Raw genomic sequence first — 6000 nt, 5'->3', positions numbered from 1 at the left:
GTTATCATCAGTCTGGACTTTCTTTGCACATATCTTTTAAAAAACATTTTTATTATGTGGAATTACAAACATACGTAGTCTATATTATATTATGTTCATTAAACCCCATGTACTCATCATTCTCCTTCCATAATTATCAACTCATGACCATTCATGACTCAGTCCTGTAATATTTTAAAGCTAAGTCCATACATCATATTATTTTATCTGAAGTAATTTGGTATCTCTCAAATGTAAGGACTCTTAAAAACCTAACTACAGTATTACTATATCATTTGAAAAGAAAAAGAATTTGCAAGAAACCTTAACTTGCAGGATTGGGGAATGCTTTGCCAAAATAGTAAAAAAAAAATAGGGCAAGTAAAAGAAATGTGATTTACCATAATAGAGCAGAAGTCATTATTTCTCAAGGAGTAGGTATTAACCTAACAAAGATGCGTTCTTTTCAAAGACTAACTGAGGAGCATTTCTCTAGTAAACTAGACTGGTTGTCCTTGAAAATAAAACTTATATTTATGGTGGTGGGTTATGCTTGTTTTCAGATACTTCAGGAGAGAAACTGGCCCTAGCATTGCTGGTAGAATGCGACTGAATTGGGCGGAAGCAGCCAAGTAGTTCTTTTTCCCCCATTTGTGGAACCAACGCATCACATCCCCCCCCCCCCCCCACTTCAATCAGCAGAAGCAGAGTTGTTGAAAATCACAACCTGTTCCTATTGCAGTCTGAGGGGGTAGAGTGGTAAGATACAGGGGTGGATGAATCCTAGTGTGGGGGTCACTAGATGGGAACACTTGGAAGGCCACAGGCAACATAAAGAACAATTAGTGTAGTAGGGAGAGGTGAGTACCCTGAGAAGGCCTTGAGGCTTGGCTGGTCTTTTTCTCCCGTGTGGTGAAAGGGAGCCAAGGTATGGACCTTGGTCCAAACGTATCTTCTCTGTGTTCTTCAAGTGGCAGCTCTGATGTGCCACCCACTGACTGAAAGGGCCGCAGGCGCTCTCCTCCGGGCTTAGCTCCTTCCACCTGTTGGCCTGTCCCCAGCTGTCAGGAGAGCCGAGCCTCTAGTCATCAGTGAGGAGGAGACCAGGTGCCTCAGCTCTAAATTCCGTCACTCCTCGGGCGCCCCAACCCAGCAAAGGCTGTTTTGAGAATAGTGCTCACACAAAGTAAACACAATTAGCCTAAGAAGAAAGCTGGATAAAGTAGGAGGGCCAGGACACTAGAGGTGGAAGTGCGTTCTGCTTTGGCTGCCGCGCTTTCCCCTTCCCAGAATGATTTTTATGGAAATCGGTAAGAGGCCCTCTCCATACAAAGATGGGAAAAGGTGCAAAGCTCGCCGGTTCCTCAAAGTGCACCGTGCCCCTAGCAGTCGCCTGCTGTGCCTCTCGCTTACTCTCCCAGGCCCTTTCGGAGCCCCAGCTAGCATTCGCCGGGACGTGACGTGCACGTGGCCAGTCAGTGCGGATGCGCCGGAAAAGGCCTGGACTCAGGACGCAAGCGCGCGGGCCACAAACGCCGCTTTTCTAACTAGGGGAAAGGGCAGCGGGGCCGTGGGGGGGGGGGGGGAAGGAAAATGGGAGGGGCTCTGCCCGCCATAGTAGCATCCCATTGGCTGATCTCGCTCCGCCCTTGGTTTCGATTGGCTGCGGCCGCGCGCAGGGCCGAGCAACGCTCCCCCGCCCTGCGCCGTGCGGCGATGGGTAGGCTACGACGGCACAGCCAATGGGAGTAGCCTGGGGGGGCGGGGCCAGTCAACGCGGGGCCTCATAGGGCGCCAGCGAGTATGGTAAACAGACCCCGAGCGCGTGTTAGGCGCCCGCGTTGGCACGTACGGAGCGGCGCGAAGGTGACCGAGATCTCAGCTTAGTGCCTCCGGGTAAGGCTGCCACCCGCGGGCCTACAGCGTGCTCGGGCGCCTTCCGGCTGCGGCAAGTGCTGGCCTCACCACCTGTCCAGGCCATTCTTGCAGCCTCAGGTGACAGCGCGGGTTCCTGCTGCGAGTTTCTCTGGTCTCTGAGCTCCGTAGCGGGTTGCACTGGGTGCGCTTCAGGTGCAGGGTAGGGGCTGTGCAGTGGTCTCCCACCCGCGTGCCCACCTCGGCCATCCCGCCTTGTTTCGGGGAAGGCACAAAGCCGTGTGTCTGGAATGCGACCCAGCAACCGGGAGGCGCTGCCACCTCCAGCTGGTGTCTCTTGGTTGCCAGTATAGTTTCCCTGCTTCGTTTTCTCATAATTACATGTGTTTTAATTTCCAGGTCCCCTCCTACCGTGTGTCTGGGAACTCTAACTGCTTGTGCTGCAGGTTTGTAAGAACTTTGACCTCCTTAAGGGGATCCAGCTGTTGGGTTTCACAGGTGGGGGTTTGGGGTGAACTTGGGAACCTTGTTAGTTCTTTCCTCCATTTGCTTTACTTTGATCCTTCCTCCTATTTTTCCAGGCACTAGAAAATATTATTAGTGGTCTGGGCTAAATTTCCTAAGCTAGACTTTCCCTGGCTCATTGTCATTCATGCACAGTGGCAACATCTCTTTCTGCCAAACTACGCTTGTTTTCCCATGTGTAGGGTGAAGGAGAATGCTCCAGAGGCAGGTCTGAGTGTTAGGACTCTCCATTTGAATAAGAGATGTCATATTCCTGAAGGGTGAAAGTCTTTGTGTGTCCTAAGCCTGGGTTGGGCTTGCAGCCTGTTGGAAAACTTGTCCGTGCTCACTTGGGCCTTCATCTGCGTGACAGGACTCAGGAGCTGGGCATTCCAGACCAAAGGATTTGAACATGCATTGATGCCAGCTTACCAGTTGTGCTGTGGATAGGTGGGTCATACTGGCAGGAGGACTGTTGAGAGGAAGCCCCTTCTCAGGAGAAGGGACAAAAAGGAGAGATGGTTCACAGGAGGAGCATCTTTAAGACTGAAGTGACAGTTTCAGGTGTTTGATTTAGCCTTGCAAGTATGCAGACCATGCAGAATTGTTGAAATTGTTGGCCTGACCTCAGATGATTCAAAGGAAAAGTGAAATGGCAGTCTGGACACCTTTCTTAGAGCTAGTGCATCACTTATGATAGGGTTTCTCAACCTCCAAACTATTGACATTTTGGACTCATGATTCTTTGTTGTGAGGGACCGGTCCTGTGCATTGTAGGAGGTGTAACAGCATTTTTGGCTTCTATCTACCAGCAAAGTAGCCACCCTGATTCTCTGTCCCACCAGTTGTAACAATTGAGAATGTCTCCAGACATTGCAAAGGTCTCCTGGAGGGAAAAATTGTCTTTGATTGACAACCACCCAGATAAGACTAAAAAGGGTCATCTCATGCTTCCAGAGGCCTCTCTCAGACCTGCCCAGGAGTAGTTGAGGGGTTTAGGGAGAGGGCAGTGTTATGCCACCTGCCGTAAGCAAACAGTAGAAGCTGTGCATATGGAGCTTTAAAGGAGTCCTCACCTGAGCACTGGGTGGCAAAGGTGAAACCTGCCAACAGAGAGAAGGTAGAAATTCATGGACATTTACTGTGTCTGTAAGGATGTGTAGTGGTGACTAGTGGGGTTGGGAGTTCTGAGGAAGTGGAAGACCAGTAGTTTCTGTCTTTGGGGATCTTGAAAGACTCTGGAATATATGCACATGAAGTGACCATTGGCCACTTTTTTAGTAATGAGCTAACAAGTGTAAGCTGCCTGAATGCTGGCAGAGAGGTCAGTTCATTTAACAATAAGCGACTTTTCCAAGGTGGTGCTTTACTCGTCCTTACTTTTTGCTCACACATCTCTGTGTCTTGTGGGAGGAGGCCAGGCGTGTGTGTTCAGGGAATAAGTGTCTGGCTGCATTTCAAACATACATGTGTGTACACCCCCCCTCCACCTGCCCTTCTAGGAGTTTAATAATGGTGCAGCATGGTAACCTACTATTTGTGGAATTCCTTTATAGTTGATCATTATTATCAATGACAGCCATTTATTTTTGTGCAGAGAAAGATGCTTTACTTCTGAGTCTACATTTTGCTTAGATTTAGCCCAGAATTTATGCCCTCATCTGAGTCTCAATATAGTGGACATGTAGAGAACCTGAAAAAAAAAACAGTGATTATTGAGTAGGGAAAGGAAAACATCCCAAGCACCTACTGTGAATTTCTGTTTCTTTGTTTTTAATTTAATCCTGTAGGAATATATCGGGAATTTCCTGCAACACTTCTTGGTCAGTTACGAGGTCTTTTGGGTGCCCTTTGTTGCCTATAGAAAAGGATTAGGAAGGGAGGTCACTTCTCCTTTCTCAAAGAGAAGTTTGGAGACATCTATTATTGGGAAGCTCAAAACTTGGCAGGATAATTTTCCATCAAGGGCCATGGACACTGAGTCATTATCTTTGTCAGTTGAAACAGGAGCTGTGTGCAAAATTAGACTGGAATATTTAGCTAAAGAGTTGTCTTGATCTGACAACTGGAAATAGTTCCAGCATTCCTGTTAAATAACAGTCGAGACTTGGGGAGAGCCAGTGCAAGTGGGGAACTCAGGGTCCGGTTTCTTCCAGAATTATACATGTGGGAGGGGTGAAGCCAGGGAGACAGTTTGAGAGAAGGGATGGTGGCACATCCCAGGACTTAAGGACAGAGGGAATGTAGACCTCAAGTCACAGACTAAGAGAATGTATACAGGTAGAATTTATAGACTAAGTGGATACAGGGCTGCGATTTCTAGTTGAGGAGAGAAGCTGAGTGATGGTGACTGTACCCTTAGAGGGTACAGAAAGAGCAGGAGGAGCAGGTTTGGGGGAGATGGTGATGTTAGTGTTAGACATGATGGAGCTGAGGTACCTGTGGGTCTATTTTTTTCCTATTCTTGTTTATTAAGATATAATTGGCATGTGGTAAATTTTCCCTTTTTAATATGTAGCCCTACACAGTTAGACGGATGCATATAGTAACATAACCACTCACAATCAAGGTGTAAAACAGTTCCATCACCCTCCAGCATAGAGCATCTTTGTAGTTAACTGAGAGATTTGAATGAGACTATATGGCACAGTATCTTGTTTTTGTTCTAGAATTGCTTTAAGTGGGTAAGAGGGACTCCTGGCTTAAGAGGGAGGCAAGCCTTTTTCTTAGCTAGCTGTGGAAAGGCAGAAGCAGCAGTGTGCAGAGCAGGGAGTCAAGAGGGCCTAGGGCCAGTTATGCTGTGGAACAGTGAAGGAGGAGGCCAGAGAGAGTGCACAAGGGAGAGTTTCTGGGTCTGTGGAGCTGGCAGGAAACTCTGTGAAGGGTGTTGACAGAGGCCGGATGAAGCGACCTACTAGCCTAGACCATCAGTTGTCACAGAGGGCAGCTTGGGGAGCAGGAGAGACAAGTGCACCATCTTTGGGAGTTGTTAGCAGTGAAGGAGAAACGTCAGCAGAAGTTGTTTGGTGCAGGAGAGCTGAGAATGGGTTTGTGGGCTTGAGGGGGAAAGGTTTTTGTGGAAGGTGAAATTGAGGGCAGAAGAATACATAGCTCTTAGAGATAGGTTAGGGAGGAGAACGTGTGGGAAGGACTAGGAATTTGAGGATATTCGGGGAAACAGGTCTGCTATGGAAGGAGTAACAGAAAGCCAGACCCAGTTTCTGTCATAGGTGTCTCAGGGTCCTGCCTCTGCCATCCTTTGAGGAGCTGGTTGCTCCTGATAGAAGCAAGAGTATGTGTAGAGGGAAGGCAGCTCTACAGCTCAGAGTTTCCCCTCTCTACCTCTGTGCCACTCACTGGATTCTCCCAGGCTTATTTACTGAGCATGGCCACTCCACTTTTCTACCTCTCCATCTTTTTTGAAACATCTGGGGAGTCTCCCCATGATATAGGTATATTCATAGAGTATAGGCATATTCATAGAATATACCTAGTTCTTTTGAGCATTATCCTTTGCAGACTCTGTTAAATCCATGTTTCTAGGACTATCCCTGTGTGTCTCCTTGTCAATTCTCTGTGCTCCAGGAGTAAATGGCTTCTTCTGAATCCCTAGAAATTAGGGACCATCCTAGGTCAAGTACC

The 6000-nt window shown here is 47.9% G+C and overlaps 1 protein-coding gene across 4 annotated transcripts in view; it reads left to right on the top strand.

Annotated features, from left to right (window-relative positions):
* Nucleotides 1-1766: 1766 nt before the first annotated feature.
* Nucleotides 1767-6000, top strand: part of COQ8A (coenzyme Q8A) — a 35952-nt gene continuing 31718 nt past the window's right edge. Inside the window, exons 1-2 of one of the 4 annotated variants that reach the window (XM_081298082.1) lie at nt 1767-1875; nt 2254-2300. The gene's annotated coding sequence lies outside the window, so the exon portion shown is untranslated. Of the gene's footprint in view, nt 2039-2253; nt 2301-6000 lie in introns of all 4 variants that reach the window. The other 3 variants (XM_081298083.1, XM_081298084.1, XM_081298085.1) reach the window with 3 other exon arrangements.

The sequence above is a fragment of the Spermophilus citellus genome, assembly GCF_964194105.1.
Source record: "Spermophilus citellus genome assembly, chromosome: 6".
Taxonomy (NCBI): Eukaryota; Metazoa; Chordata; class Mammalia; order Rodentia; family Sciuridae; genus Spermophilus; species Spermophilus citellus.
Note: the sequence above shows the minus strand (reverse complement) of the source record. Positions and strands in the feature narration are given on the sequence as shown.